The 15878-nt window shown below is 38.9% G+C and overlaps 1 pseudogene; it reads left to right on the top strand.

Annotated features, from left to right (window-relative positions):
• Positions 1 to 11585: 11585 nt before the first annotated feature.
• LOC118981615 (histone H2A.Z-like) lies at positions 11586 to 12125 on the top strand (annotated as a pseudogene).
• Positions 12126 to 15878: the final 3753 nt, after the last annotated feature.

Raw genomic sequence — 15878 nt, forward strand, 5'->3', positions numbered from 1 at the left:
TGCTGTGACTTTGGGCCCCTGAGCCTTGGTTTTCTCATCTGTTAAGGGAGGAGCTTAGAGGAAAAGCCCACCTAGTGCACACCTGCTGCCGGCCAGGTTCTTTACATTATGTTATGCGGACCTTAGTGGTTAAGCATGTGGACTTGTGAGACAGAAAGGACTGGATTGCAATCCCAGCTCCTACCTTCAGCTGTGTGATCTTGAGCAAGTCACTTTCCCCTCTCTGAGCCCTTTCCCCTTGTTGTCACCTCCTGGGGTTGTTGTGAGTCATCGTGGAGAAAATGCTGGACAAAGCTTACACAGGAACCTGCAACATGTAAGAGTGCAAAGTTTGCTAGTGTTTCCAATGGTTACTATTGTCATCAGCCTTGCTTTCCCGTGGGAAGCCTTTGGCCAAGGCGATTTGAATCCCACCTGGGAGTACACTCCCTTATGGTGACCTGCCAGGTAAGTGGTCTGAGGTCTCACAGCCCACGTATGCACAGCCCACCTGGATCCTGGCTGCTTGCCTCTTGTGCACGCCCAGTACATCTTCTTGATCCCTGCTTTATAGGCTCTGGCCTCCCTGCCCCTGTCCCCCTACCCCAGCTTTCTCTGCCTATCTCTGGGCACTCCATCCCTAGTCCTTCTTACCTGTTAAGCCTCGACCACACTGGTGTTTCCTGTGGTGTCTCTGTGCAAGGCCTTGTTGAAGGCTGAATTATGGCCCATTAAACCTTCCACATCTCCTTTCAGGGATGCCTCCTGGGGTATTTTCCTCAAGATGGTGCTCCCATGGGGCACAGCACCCACCATCCCCAGGGTTCAACTCCCTGGCATCTAATAGAGAGTACATTTGGGTGAGGGGGAAGGAGGACATCCCTAGGCTTTGCTGAAAATGAGGAGAGCATCATTAACAGCCCTCAAGAGGTCAGAACTTTACTCCAATGGTGTAGCCTTCATTCTCATTATAAATTTGACTGATACCCATGGGACGGGTCATCTTGTTTACTGACTTTGCCTACTCTTGATGATTTGGGAGAGCTTTTTCTACCATGGATACCCTCTGGGAAATAGTTACATGGGACACACAATTTGTGCCCATTCTGAGAGATCTCACACCTTAACTGTTCTCTAGATATCCTCTTTACCAATCCTCTTAGCTTGATCTTTCCAAGTTCCTTGATATTCCAGCAAAATCATTAGCTGTTGTCCATAAGCTCGGTAGATCCACACCTCTTTCCATTTTGCCTTCTGTACCTACCAGGAGAAAGCCCGATGCACTGCCAAGATTCTACCCACTGACAAGATTTTCCTTCTTGTTGGCCATACAGGGCCTTCCTGAATGGGGTTGCAAAGTAGCAACAGTCCACTTTGGGTGAAAAACTATTTGTAATTTTTTTTTCCTTCTTGAGGAAGTTGGTTATAGGACACTTCCCATGAGGTTGTATGTTAGAGCTGATGGAAAAGTGCCAATGTAGCAAGATCATGTGTCCAGGGAGTCTGAGCCAACTGCCCATGCAGTGTGCTTGTGCCTTCAGGGTCTGCTTGACCTAATATAACACTTATTACTTGCAATGGATGATGGGAAACTTCTGTACACATCCAATTTTATATTTTATTTGTTCAAATTAATGTCCAATAGATAAGGGACAGCTTAGGACCCGTGATCATTAACTGTTCCCTGGCCAAGCATTTGGTCTGCACCAGGACCAGGAACTACTTCTCAAAAGAAGAACAGTTGTCTAAAGAAAAAGTATGGGCGCCCTCTAAGTTTCTAGCCCCAGCACTGTGATTCTTCTACTACTGGGGTATGTCACCTTAAAAATTCACAGAGGACTTTAAAGTTTTGGCTGTGACGGAATAGCTATGATGGAACTAAACTTCCCTCTGAAAACAGCCATATAAAAGCTGGCCAAAATATAAAATAATCATTTGAAGACTTCAGAGAGCAACCAATGGCAGGTCTTGAAGAACTGCGATCCTTGAGAGGAGGAAGACTCGTGAGGTCAGTTCCACAGGATTTGGCTTTTTACTTGAGGGCATTTCCCAATCTGCAAGCCTGGAGAATAGAGCTGAATTAGAGAAGAGAAGTCTTCCTAGGCTGAGGAGATATGGGGTTGGAATTTTGGGTAACCAAAGCGAGTGGCACTTGAGAGGCAAAATCCTGGAGAGAAGTATTGCAGGGAAAGAACATCACAATCTGTGCACAAATTTCCTTCAAGTCATTGACTAACTCTTAAGTGTACGTGTGTGGGGAAAGACTTGGAGAACCTAGAGGAATAGAGCAGCTGGGAGGCTGCAGAGCTGCTGGTTTGAGGAGCCACATGATGCTGGAGAGTCGGAGGTTGGAATCCAGGCCTTACCTAAATGGATGGACCTTGGTAAGTCCCCTAGGACTTCGGTTGAGATCCTGGAGATACCAGGATCTAAGGAGTAATGGCTAAACCCAAATGTAAGAACCACCTTAGAGGAGATGAGGCATAATGTAGCCTACAGCCAAGCCACAACAAGGATGGTCCATTGGTATTCAGTTTGCTAGAAGAATACAGCCCTTCTTGGAGGAAGAGAAATAATTGAGAAATTTGAAATTTTTTCATCTTCAATGTCCAGTACCCAATCAAAAAGTATGAGGCAAAGTTAAAAAAGGTAAGTAAGACCAAATGAGGAGGGAAAAAAAGAGTAGAAACAGAGACATGGATCAAAATATCACTCAGATATCACAATTAGCAGACAGGGATGTTAAATTAACTGTGATGAATATAGACTCCCTTCCCCCAGTAGCAGACAAGATAGACAAAATATAAGAAATGAAGAATTTCACAAGAGAACTGGAATCTATAAAAAAGAACAAATGAACATTTCAGAACTGAAAAATATAGTATGTGAACTTAAGAACTTTTTGGATGGGTACAAATAGGAAAAGATAAATGAAAGGAAGGCAGATTAGTAGAAAATAACCAAAGTGAATCACAGAGGAAAAATAATTAGAAATTAAAAACAGCACAAATAATTGTGATACCCATTCAAAAGCTCTAACATGCATGCAATTCAAGTCCCAGAACTAGAAGAGAAAAAGAATTGATGCAGAAACGATTTGTACAGAGATAATGTCTGAGAAATCTCCAAAACTGGTAACGAGTCAACCTACAGATTTAAGAAGCTCAGCAAGTCCCACACCAAAAAATAAAAACACCCACAAAGGAACCACATTGCATCATAGACAGACTTCTGAAAACCAATGTTAAAGGGAAAAACTAAAACGTGGCCACAGAGAGTAAGAAATTTTTTCTTTTAATGTACCAACAATAGGACTGAGAGCTGTCTTTTCAACAGGAGCTATGGAAGCCAACAGAGTCTGGGATGACCTCTTAACAGGGCTAACAGAGAAATCTTCCTAGCCTAGAATTTTATACTCACCAAAACACTCCACAAAAATAGAGTTCATGTTAAAGTCTCTCAGCAAAATGGGAAATTGAAAATAACATCCTCAGCTTGATAAAGGTCATCTATGAGAAATCTGCAGCTACCATATTTAATGGTGTAAACCTGAATGTCTTTTACTTTAAGATGAGGAAGCAGACAGCCTATCTTCCCTCACCACTTTTGTTCAGTGTTATGCTGAATGTCCTAGCCAGCCAGAAAAAGGCAAGAAAAGAAATAAACGGCATGAATCTGGGAAAGGAATAAGTAAAAGTCATCATTCATAAATGGTGTGATCATATATGTAAAAAATCCTAAGGAACCTAAAATTGCTACTAGAATTAATAAGTGAATTTAGCAAGATAACATATTTAAAGTCACTGTAAAAAATATCTATTTTACTTCTGTATACAAAAAAAACACTGGAAAAGATTTTTTAAATGTCATTTGTAATGGCATCAAAAATAATAGTTGGTAATAAACTTAATAAAATATATGCAATACATGCTCAAACTATAAAACAGTGCTGAGAAAAATTAAAGGAGGCCTGAATAAACGGAGAGAGAAATCATAACTATGGTTGAAAGATTCAACATGGTTTAGAGGTCAGCTGTGCCCAAGTTGTTCTGTGGAATCAATGCAGCCTCTATCAAATACAAGCAGACATTTTCTGTAGAAACTGCAGTGCTGATTCTAAATTTATATGGAAATGGAAAGGACATGGAAGAGCCAGAACAATTTTGAGAAGAAAATTGGAAGGACATGTGCTATGTGATTTTCCAGATATTCACATAAGAAAAAGTAAAACTTGATCCTCAGCTCAGACCATGTACAAAAATGAATTTAAAATGCATCATAAACCTAAGTATGAAAAACTAAAACTATAAAACTTCCAGAAGAAAACATGGAATGTGTTTTTAAAAACTTGAGGTAAGCAAAGATTTCTTAAGAACTGCAAAGCACAATGCATAAGAGGAAAATAAAGATAATTAGGATTTATCAAAATTAAAAACTTCTCTTCAAATGACATCACTAAGAAAATGTAAAGGAAAGCCAAAAGCTGGGAGAAAATAGCATGCATGTGTGTGTATGTGTATGTACATATATGTATATATATATATTCTACAACTCATTAATAAAAACATACTTTTAAAAAATAGGAAAAATTTGAACAGACACTCTGAAAACAAGATACTCTATGAATGGTCCTTGGCCACCTAAAAAGATGCCCAGCATCATTAGTTATCATGGAAGTACGAAGAAAACCATGATGATCTATGACTGCACATTCACTAGAATGGCTAGAATTAAAAAAACTGATTATGCCAAGTGATGGTGACCATGTGGGGCATCTGAATGATAATCCGGGGCTTGTAAACGTACAGTGACCGAGTTACTTTTCAGCAAAGGACACCTACCATATGACCCAGAAATTCCGCTCCCTGGTATTTCCCAACAGAAATGAGAGTTTATTTCCACACATATGCATAAATAAATCTGTTCTTGTAAACTTTATTTACCATAGCGCCAAACTGGAAAAAAACTCAAATGTCCACCAACCAGCGCATGAATATGTGTGCCCATACAATGAAATAATTCCTGTACTAAAAAGCATGAGGCACTGATACGTGCAGCGGGACTGGCAATGTTAAAAACATACTGAGAAGAATCCAGGCACAAAGAGCACATACTCTATAATTCCACTTATGTAAAACTCTTTTTTTAGTTGGGTTTAAATTTTTACATTTTTTAATTTTATTGTAATTTTTCTTTCTTTTTTCATTACCATTTAGTCCCTTTATAGCCCCTTAAAACCCTGGAATCACCTCTATGTTGTTAAATTTTTAAAAAATTATAGCTTATATTCAATAATATTTTGTATTAGTTTTAGGCCCACAGCACAGTGGTTAGACAATTAGGTACTTTACAAAGTGTTTTCTTTGATGTTCCCAGTACCCACCCGGCACTATACATAGTCATTACAATATTGTTGACTATACTTCCTATGCTGTACTTTTCACTCTCATTTTGTAACTACCAATTTGTACTTCTCAACCCCTTCACCCTTTTCACCCATTGCTTCAACCTGCCTCTGTCCTGTCAAATATCAGTCTGTTCTCTGTATCTATGAGTCTGTTTCTGTTTTGTTTGTATACTTTGTTCTTTAGATTCTACATGTAAGTAAAATCATATGATATTTGTTTTACTCTGACTGACTTACTTCACTTAGCATAGTACCCTCTAAGTCCATCCAAGCTGTTGCAAATTGTAAGATTTTGTCCTTTTTATGGCCAAGTAATATTCCGTTGTATTTATGTACCACTGCTTTTTTATCCACTTGTTTATTAATGGACACTTAAGTTGCTTCCATTTCTTGGCTATTGTAAATAATGCTGCTACCAACGTAAGGATGCAAATATTCTTTTGAATTAGTGTTTTGGGTTTCTTTGGATATATACCCAGAAGCAGAATCACTGGGTCATAAGGCAGTTTCATTTTTAACATTTTAGGACCCTCTATGCTGTTTTCCATGGTGGCTGCACCAATCTGCTTTCCCATCAACAATGCATAAGTGTTCCCTTTTATCCACATCCTCACCAACATTTGTTGTTTGTCAATTTATTGGTGATAGTCATTCTGACAAGTGTGAGATGATAATCTCATTGGGGTTTTAATTTGTATTTCTCTAACAATAAGTGATGTGCATCTTTTCATATGTCTATTGGCCATCTGTATGTCCTCCTTGAAGAAGTGCCTGTTCAGGTCCTTTCCCCATTTTTAATTGGATTGGGATATTTATTTATTTATTTTTGGTGTTGAGTTGTATGAGTTCTTTATAAACTTTGAATAACAATCCTTTATCCGATGTATCATTGGTGAACATCTTCTCCCATTCAGTACCTTGTTTTTTTGTTTTGTTGAGCATTCTCTTTGCTTTGCAAAAGCATTTTAGTTTGATATAGTCTGATTTGTTTATTTTTATTTTTGTTTTCCTTGCCCAGAGATATATTAGAAAAAATATTGCTAAGATAGATATCAGAGAGTTTACTGCCTATGTTTTCTTGTAGAAATTTTATGGTTTCAAGTCTTACATTTAAGTCTTTAATTCATTTTGGTTTTATTCTTGTATATGGTGTAAGGAGGTGATCTAGTTTAATTTTTTTTTGGTAGGCATCTGTCTGATTTTCCCAACACTATTTATTGAATAGCCTGTCTTTACCAAATTTGTGTTCTTGCTTCCTTTGTCATATATTAATTGACCATATAGGTATGAGTTTACAGTCAAAACTCGGTTCTCAAACATCTTGGTTCTTGATCACTTTGGTTCTTGACCAAGTTGTTTACAAAAAAAAATGTCTTGGTTGTCTAACAAAACTTCAGGTCTTGATTCTTGACTCAACAACCCTTTCATGATGATACCCATGTGATCAGTCATGGGTCTCTCAGGTGACAGACAAAGGAGATTCAGTTTTTGAACAAATCACTTCTCAAACAGTTTTCCAGAATGAATTAAGTGTGAGAACCAAGGTTCCACTGTATTTCTGGGCTCCCTATTCTGTTCCATTGATCTATGTGTCTTTTTATGATAGTGCCATGCTGTTTTGATTACTATGGCCTTGTAGTGTAGTTTGGTATCTGATAGCATGATACATCAAGGACCTGTACACCGAGGGCCTGGGAGCTGACTCCTGACAGTGTGAGCTCAGCAGGGTGGGGCTACATGGAGTTGGGAAGGTGGGGCTATTGCATTCCCCCAAGGCTGATGCAGTATGGAGGGGAGTGCTTGACCCAAGAATGATGATGTGGGAGAGGGACACAGCACAGGGACCCTGGAAGTTGTTCTTTCAGCTTTCTCCTTAGAGCCACACAACCCACTACTGTAGTCCACTCCTAGCTACCTTCCCTCTGCCAGGGAGCCCAGAGTGGGAGGCTGCAAATGAGATTTTGTGCACTTGTCTTTTCAGAGGGTGCCTGGGTTTCTACCAGACTCTCATCTCTCCCTGATAGACAGAATCTCTGCTGATTTTCACAGCCAGATGTTACATGGGCTCTTCCCAGCTGTGGTGCTCTGGGCTGGGGAGCCCAGCCCGGAGTTGAGACCCCACACTCCTTGGTGGGGACCTTTGCAGCTGAGCTTCCCCTTCAGGTTCTCAACTACTGCACATGGGTGGGGGGCCAGCCCTTTTCAGGTCTCTGCCATCCTTACCAGTCTCCATGTAGCTTCTTTTGGAAATTCTTGGTTATAAGACTTCTGTTCAGCTAGTCTTCAGTTAGTTTTCAGGGTGATTGTTCTGTATTTTAGTTATAATTCCAGTTTGGTCCTGGGAGGAGGTTAGTGTAAATTCCACTTACTCCACCATCTTGGATCTCCCCAAAATTCTTGAAAAGATAAATTTAATCTAAAGCAATAGAAATCAGATAAGATGTTGCCTGGAGCTAGAGGTGGGAAGAGGGAATGGCTGGAAATGGGCAGAAGTAAATTTTGGGGTTGATGGAGATAGATTATTTCTTGATTGTGGTGCTGGGTCCAAGGGTATATACATTTGTTAGAACTCATCAAATTGTATACTTAAAATAGGTGCATTCTGGTACTTGAACATTTTATCTTAATAAAGTTGATTTTTTTAAAAACTATATCTAGAGAAAAAGGAGGCAAAATAAAGAAGTTAGGGGTGTATTTGATCTTGGTTATTGACTGGCCATGGATAGAGTTAATGAAAATCCAGGAATAAATTGCCAATAAGCTAAGAGGACATGGTGATAAGGTATCCTATTTGGCTATTGCCTATAGTCTTTGGGATTATATTCCTACCAAGCAAAGGCAAAGCTTTGATGAACCCGGTAACTATTGCCTAGAACAATTTCAGGGGAATAAAGAATGCATTCAGGGAGGTGGGGGTTGATTATTTCTTACCAAGTGCAATTGAAAACTCCAATACCAGATTGATCATCTGGAAGTAAATAAGAAACTATAGACCTATCATAAAATGCTGTAACAGGAGAATGATGATCAGTCCAGAACGTGATCACAGTATTGTCAAACTGCAGCCCAAATGTATTGCCCAAAGGCAGCGTGTTTTATGGTTGGTGCTAATTTTGTAACTGGCAATCTGACAATTGGAATGTGGATATCCAAGAACAGTTAGAGGAATTGAGAACACTTGACACTTTCAGCCTGTCTGAAACATCCTACTCTGTTCTCCCAACTGCCCCTCCCCAATAGATGTATAATTTTTATTCTTAGGGGGGCACTGCGGGAGCTATGGCTGTAATGCAAAGGTGAGGGGGTTACAATATGCAAATAAAATTTAGGGAAGAAAGGTGCCTGTTGCCACATCCCAAGAGTTTATTTGTCATCAAATTCTGCAACGTTGGCCACTAAGAAAATGACAGTGTCTGTCCAGTTGTTCCAGCACCATTTCTTAAAAAGACTTTTGTTCCTCAGTGAAGATTCTTAGTACCTCTGCTGAAAATGCATGAGATCGCTGAAAAGAATAGTTAGATTAATATCAGGAAAGGCAGGTTTCAGAACAAAAGAGAATATAAGGGGTAAAGAGGAACATGACATAATCACAAAGGGTTCAATTGTACAAGAAAATAAAACAATTCTAAATATATCTGCTCCTACCACTAGAGCTTCCAAGTAAATGAGGCAAAACTGATTAAACTGAGGGAAAAATACACAAGTATGCAATTATAGTTGGAGACTTCAATTATCCCCTTCTCAATAATTAATAGAACAAGTAGATGGAAAATCAGTTAGGAGAGGACGGCTAAACAGCACTATCAAACGACTAGACCTAATGACATAATAGAACACTCCACATGGCATTTGCAAGTGCACATGGAACATTCACCCAGATTGAGCTCATTCTAAGCCATTAAATAAACCTCAAAAGTTTTAAAAGAGTACAAATCATAGAAGTATATTCTCAGACCACAATGTAATTAAACTAGAAAACAGTAACAGAAAGATGTTGGGAAACTCCTCCAAATATTTTTAAATATTTTATTTATTTTTAGAGAGAGAAGAAGGAAAGAAGAGTGGGAGAGAAACATCAATGTGTGGTTGCCTCTCATGTGTCTCCTACTGGGGATCTGGCCTGCAACCCAGGCATGTGCCCTGACTGGGAATCGAACCAGTGACCCTTTGCTTCACAGGCCGAAACTCAGTCCACTGAGCCACACCAGCCAGGGCTGCAAATATTTTGAAATTAATCAAAATTCTCGAAATTAGCCATGGTTTAATTAGGAAGTCTCAAGAGAAATTGAAAATATATTTTGAATGGAATGAAAATGAAAATGCAACATATCAAAATTTGTAGAAAATTGCTAAAGCAGTAACTGAGGGAAATTTACAGCTAAATACTTATATTAAAAAAAGAAAAGTCTTATATTAATAATTTCATCTTCCACTTTAAGAAACTAGAAAAAGAAGATAAAATTAAACTCAAAGTGTGTAATAAAAGGAGTAAAATTATAGGTATTAAGGAGGAATCAATACAATTGAAAACAGAGAAACAGCTAAGAAGAATTGATGAAACTAAATGCCAATTCTTTGAAAAAATCAATAAAATTGATAATCCCATAGCCATGTGAACCAAGAAAAAAATAGAAGACACAAATTACCAATATCAGAAATAAAAGAGGGGACATCACAGACATTGAAAAGATAATATGGGAATATTACAAACAGTTACATGTCCATAAATTCTATAATTTGAGTGGAAGGAATAAATTCCTTGACAGGCATAAACTACCAAAACTCACTCAAGAAAAAATAATGTCAAACTTCTGTATCTATTAAATAAATTTATTTTATACTTTAAAATTTCCCTTAAAAAGAGAATTTTAGGCACAGGTGGCTTGACTGGAAAATTTTACCAAATATGTAATGAAGAAATAACACCATTCTATACAATGTTTTCCAGAATATAGAAAAAAAGAAATTTTTCTCAACTTATTTTATAAGACTAGCATGAATCTAATACCAAACCAGACTAAGAAATTACAAGAAAACTACAGATAAATATTTCTCATGAGTTTCAATGCAGAAACCCTAAGTAAATGTTTATAAATTAAATCTAACATTATTTGATTCAATAAAAATGTAAAAGAAAAAATCTAGCACTATTTAAAGAAGATAATATACCATGAGCAAGTAGAGTTCATCAGGAATACAAAATTTGTCTAATGTTCAAAAATCTGTCATAAAATCTCAACATATTAACAGACTAACAAAAATGTATTTAAATATAAACTTAACAAAATTTGTGCAAGATATGTAGGCTAAAAACTACAAAACACCAGTGAATAAAATCTAAGAAATTCTAAGTAAATGGAGGGATATACCATGCTGATGGAGTGGAAGACTCAATATTGTTAAAATGTCAATTGTTTTGAATTTGATATGTAGACTCAACACAACTTCGATCAAACCCCATCAAGTTGGTTCTGAAATTTGTATCAGGAACTAGAACACCAAAACAATTCTAAACGAGGACAACAAAGTTGGAGGTACACACTACCCAATCTCAACACCATCAAGTTATAGTAATCAGGACAGGGTGGTGTCAGTGAAAGGGTAGACACACTGAGCCCAGAAATAGACACAAATATAGTCAACTTGTATTTGACAGAAATGCAAAAGCAATTTAATAGATTAAGAATAGGCTTTATAACAACTGGATGTGTATATGCAAAAATAAATGAATCTAAATCTAATATCCAAAAATTAACTCGCAACTGTTCATAGGTTAAAGTGGAAGGTATAAAATTATAAAACTTCTTGAGACTTCCTTTCTTCCATAGGGCAAAATCTGCATGATCTTTCATCGCAAATATTTAAATATGATATCCAAAAGTGCAATCCACAAAAGAAATTGATGAGTTGGGCTTTATCAAAATTAAAATACTTTTGCCCTTCGAGAGACACTATCAAGAGAATGCAAAGACCAGCCACTTATTGGAAGAAACTATCTGCATATCACATATTTGATAGACTTGCACCTAGAATATATAAAGAACTCTTTAACATTCAGCAGTGGGAAAACCAACGATCCAATTAAAAACCAGCAAAGGGCAGTTTGCATCGGGGTGGGAAGGAGTAGGCGGTGGGATCAGGCTGGGTGTCTGACGATCCTTTCTCTGCCTTGCTTGTTTGAGCTTCAGCAGAATCCTAAATGGCTGGCGGTAAGGCTGAGAAAGACTCCGGAAAGGCCAAGACAAAGGCGGTTTCCCACTCACAGACAGCGAGTTTCCAGTGGGCCATTCATCTGCACATGAAACCGAGGCCTTCCAGTCATGGACATGTGGGCGCGACGGCTGCTGTGCACAGCACGGCCGCTCTGGAGTACCTCACTGCAGAGGAACTTGAATCGGCAGGAGATGCATCAAAGGACTTCAAGGTAAAGTGTATTTATTATTTTTCGTCTTTTGCAACTTGCTATTCGCGGAGATGAAGAATTGGACTCTCTCATCAAGGCTACAACAGCTGGTGGTGGTGTCATTCCACACATCCACAAATCTCTGGGAAGAAAGCACAACAGCAGACTGTGTAAGGGATGCTGGGATTTCTTGTTATCTCAGGACTAAATACTCTAACCGCTGTCCAGTGTTGGCGATTCCAGTGCACTGTATCTCTGTGAAAAACTCAATTTGCCTTTTTGTAATTCTGTTTGAGCAAGTTGGAAGTTTAATTAGCATCCCAACCAACCAAATTTCTGCATTCAGGTCTTAACCATATTTAAGTGTTACTGTGGCTTTAAAGAAGCTATTGATTCTGCAGTAGTAGGTGTTGATTGAACCGTTTTTTAAAAACTGTTTGGATTTTAATTGCAGAAGTAATAGTAACAAACATTTGGTTTTGTGCAGACATCATTTCCACTCTGGTGGATAAGCTCAATAAAGGTCATACTGAAAAACAAAAACAAAAGCAAAAATCAGCAAAAGATCTGAACAGGTCTCACCAAAGAAGGCAGAGATGGAAAATGAGCAAGTGAAAGATGCTCAACATCACTAGTCATAGGGAAATTATATTACAACCATATTGAGATACCACTAAACGTTCCAATATCCAAATCATAGGGATGCCAGAAGGAAAAGAAGAAGAGCAAGATATTGAAAACTTATTTGAAAACATAATGAAGGAGAACTTCCCTAATCTGTCAAAGGAAGTAGACTTCTAGGAAGTGTTGGAAGTTCAGAGAGTCTCAAAGAAGTTGGACCCAAGGAAGCACACACCAAAGCACATCATAATTACTTTAGCCAAGATTAAAGACAAAGAGAGAATCTTAAAAGCAGCAAGAGAAAAGGAGAAGTGGTAAACATAGACATCTATTAGATGACTACAATTAAACAATAAACCAGACAATATTAATCACTGCCAAGGATGCCGAACAACAGGGGCTCTTGCTCATTGCTGGTGGGAATGCAAAATGGTATAGCATTTTGGTAAACAGTTTATCAGTTTCTTTTTTCCTAGACTGAAGAGTTCACTTAGTTTTTAAATGTTTTATTGATTATGCTATTACAGTTGTCCCATTTTTTCTCCCCTTTATCCCTCCCCACCCTGCCCCTTCCCCACTAGCATTCCCCCACCTAGCTCATGTCCACGGGTCATACATATACGTTCTTTAGTGTTAGATCTGGGCAGGCCTAGAAGGAATGAAAATCACCAGGTGAGCAAATGGCATCATGGGAAGCTGCCTGCAGACCCTACCCAGGAAGGTTAGAGTCTGGGGCTTATCTGGCATAACAGGATGCAGCTTTCACCCAGCAACCAGCTCTAGCCAATGAGACTCTAATACCCCAACCTCAGGTTTTTGCATTTAAAAACCCCGATCTAAGAACAACCAAGTGAGTCCCAGTCCCTTAGTTGGCTCTACTTTCCTCTTAAGCTCCCCTTGGTCAGCTCCACTTTCCCTCTTATTCCCTGCTAAGAAGCCCTGCTCTCTTTAGCTCACTGAGTCTGTCCAGTTTCCTAGGTGACTCTCACTTAACATTTGGCTTCTCCATTTCCCATATCTTTCTTAACCTCCCCCTGTTTATTTTGTACCTACCACTTATGCTTCTTATTCCCTGGACCTTTTCCTCCATTCTCCTCCAACCCCCCTCAGGCTCCCCACTGATAACCCTCCAGGTGATCTCCATTTCTGTGATTCTGTTCCTTTTCTATTGTTTGCTTGGTTTATTTCTGTTTTGGGGGGTTCATTTATTGATAGTTGTGAGTTTGTTGTCATTTTATGGTTCATATTTTCTATCCTGTTTTTCTTAGATAAATCCTTTTAAAATTTCATAGAATAAGGGCTTGGTGATGATGAACTCCTTTAACTTGACCTTATCTACTAAGCACTTTATCTGCCCTTCCATTCTAAATGAAAGCTTTGCTGGATAGAGCAATCTTGGATGTAGGTCCTTGCCTTTCATGACTTGGAATACTGCTTTCCAGTCCCTTCTTGTCTTCAAGGTTTCTTTTGAGAAATCAGCTGACAGTCTTATGGGAACTCCTTTGTAGGTCTCCTTTTCTCTTGCTGCTTTTAAGGTTCTCTCCTTATCTTTAATCATGGCTAATGTAATTATGATGTGCTTTGGTGTGTGCTTCCTTGGGTCCAACTTCTCTGGGACTCTCTTGAGTTTCCTGAACTTCCTAGAAGTCTATTTCCTTTACCAGATTAGGGAAGTTCTTCATTATGTTTTCAATTTCTTGCTCTTCCTTTTCTCCTCTGGCACCCCTATGATTTGGATGTTGGAACGTTTCAAGTTTTCCCAGAGTTTTCTAAGCCTTCCCCTTTTTTTTTTTGAATTCTTGTTTATTCATTCTATTCTGGTTGAATGTTTATCTCTTCCTTCTGGTCCAAATTGTTGATTTGCGTCCTGGCTTCCTTTCCTTCACTGTTAGTTCCCTGTATATTTTCCTTTATTTCACTTTTCATAGCCTTCACTTCTTTCTCTATTTTGCAACCATACTTAACTATTTCTGTGAGCATCCTGATCACCAGTGTTTTGGACTCTGCATCAGATAGGTTGGCTATCTCTTCACTGCTTAGTTCTATTTTTGGAGCTTTGATCTGTTCTTTCATTTGGGCCATATTTTTTTGTCTTGTCATGCCTATTTTGTAGTAAGGGGTGGAGTCTTAGGTATTCACCAGGGTGGGGCAACTCCCATAGCTGCGTTGTGGCACTGTACATGGAAGAGGGGATGAAAGAGAACAATGCTGCTTGCTGGGCTGTTTGCTTTCAGTCACTTCCTCTGCTACCCACAAGCAAACTGGGCCCTTCTGGCACTGATTCCTAGGTGAGTAGATTTGTGTACATTCTAGGACCCTGTGGGTCTCTCCAGTGAACTCTCCCAGGAGGCTGGGAGTTTCTCCCACTGCTGCCTCAACCCCCACAGGTGTTTTCAGTCAGAGGCTTTGAGACTTTATTTCCCCACCCTGGAACCCTGGATTGTGTAGTCTGTCTCACTCCCCAGCTGTTCTTCCTGGTTTATCTGAATGCAAATGTGGGACCACCCACTTCTCCAGCTGCCACCTCACCTGGTTCTCCAGCTACCACCTTAAGCATGTCCCCTCCACCCCGGCTGCTCATCTTTGCCCCTCCTACCAGTCTGGATGAATGTTTCTTCTTTAACTCCTTGGTTGTCAGACTCCCATACAGTTCTGTTTTCTGGCAGTTCTGGTTAGTTTTTGTTTTTAAATTTTTTGTTATTTTCTTCTGATTGTGTGAGGAGGCAAACTGTATGCCCAGTTTACCAGTTTCTTATTAAGCTAAACAATATACTGAGCAATAGGTTAATGAGTTGTATTGAAGTCATTTACCTACGGATACAACGTGGCAGGAGGGCACGTTATCTCAGTCAAACCCAAACCCACAACCTCAGTCCATTCATGATGAAATGTCAGACATTTCAAATTGAGGGATATTCTACAAAATGCCTAACCACAACTTTTTTAAAAAAATGAACAAACTTCATTTAATTTAAAATTTTATTTTTTGAATTTATTTAAAAATTAACAAATTTTAAATCTTAAGCAGTTGTCAACTCAGCAAAACTGGGCATAAATCCCCATACATTCCCTATCCCACAAACAATGCACAACTTTCCCCACTACCAACATCGGCATCACAGCGATACATTGGTTACAATCTACAACCTACGTTACACATCATTGTTACCCCAAGGCCACAGTACACACGAGGGTTCACTCTTGGTGTTGTACATTCTGTGGGTTTAGACAAATGTTTAACGATGTGCATCCACTATAATAGGATCACACAGGGTAGGTTCACTGTTCTAAAATCCTTGATGCTCTGCCTGTTTGTTCGCCCCTTCCCTCTAACCCCTGGCAACAGCTTATCTTTTTTTAAAGTGATTCCTTAAAAAAATTTCTTTAAATTATAGTTGGCATATAATATTTTATTAGTTTCAGTTGTACAGCATAGTGATTCAACATTTGTATACCTTATAATGTGAC

The sequence above is a fragment of the Sturnira hondurensis genome, unplaced genomic scaffold, assembly GCF_014824575.4.
Source record: "Sturnira hondurensis isolate 20B ecotype Veracruz unplaced genomic scaffold, ASM1482457v3 Scaffold0024385, whole genome shotgun sequence".
NCBI lineage: Eukaryota > Metazoa > Chordata > Mammalia > Chiroptera > Phyllostomidae > Sturnira > Sturnira hondurensis.